General features: G+C 45.0%; 1 protein-coding gene across 1 annotated transcript in view; it reads right to left on the minus strand.

The window, feature by feature from the left end:
* LOC116464208 (putative cyclin-Y-like protein 3) overlaps window positions 1-524 on the minus strand; it is a 26,246-nt gene that overhangs the window by 25,280 nt on the left and 442 nt on the right. The window lies entirely within an intron of this gene.

Here is a 524-nt window from a genome sequence, read left to right on the forward strand (position 1 = left end):
ATTTTGGGCTCTCATCCAACACTGCCCATCTACTACCTAGTGTGTAACACCACTCAGAGGCTTACCTTACACCACCGAACAAGGAAAAACTTTCACAAGTACTTGTATGCTTTGTGTATAAAGGTACAACTCATTCACATACTATCTTTGTTCTTTCACGATTTTTGAATATTCCAAGAGTACAGTACTTTCCAGTTACAAAGGCAGATTCATCATGAAGCTTAATTATTCTAACGTTTAAATAAATTAAGAGGCCAACCAAAGTTTAAACAGAAGAGCTGTAAGACACTTCCACCATAGGAATGAAATCTGTAGTGTACATTTGCTATTTTGAAAACTTAGTTTTTGGCCAGCCTGGGGAGATGAGAAAGGGGCCAGAACTGGGCACTGGGGTAGGGAGGAGGAGAGAAACCACCAGATGCTGCAGGGAAAAAGAATGAGGGGTGGGGGCAGGCAGGCACGAAGCAAGGCCAGTCCTCCTGCCTGGTCCGGTCCCTGGGCCTAGGAAAGCTGGCTAGGGGCAG

The sequence above is a fragment of the Hylobates moloch genome, unplaced genomic scaffold (assembly GCF_009828535.3).
Source record: "Hylobates moloch isolate HMO894 unplaced genomic scaffold, HMol_V3 SCAFFOLD_281, whole genome shotgun sequence".
NCBI classification, from domain to species: Eukaryota; Metazoa; Chordata; class Mammalia; order Primates; family Hylobatidae; genus Hylobates; species Hylobates moloch.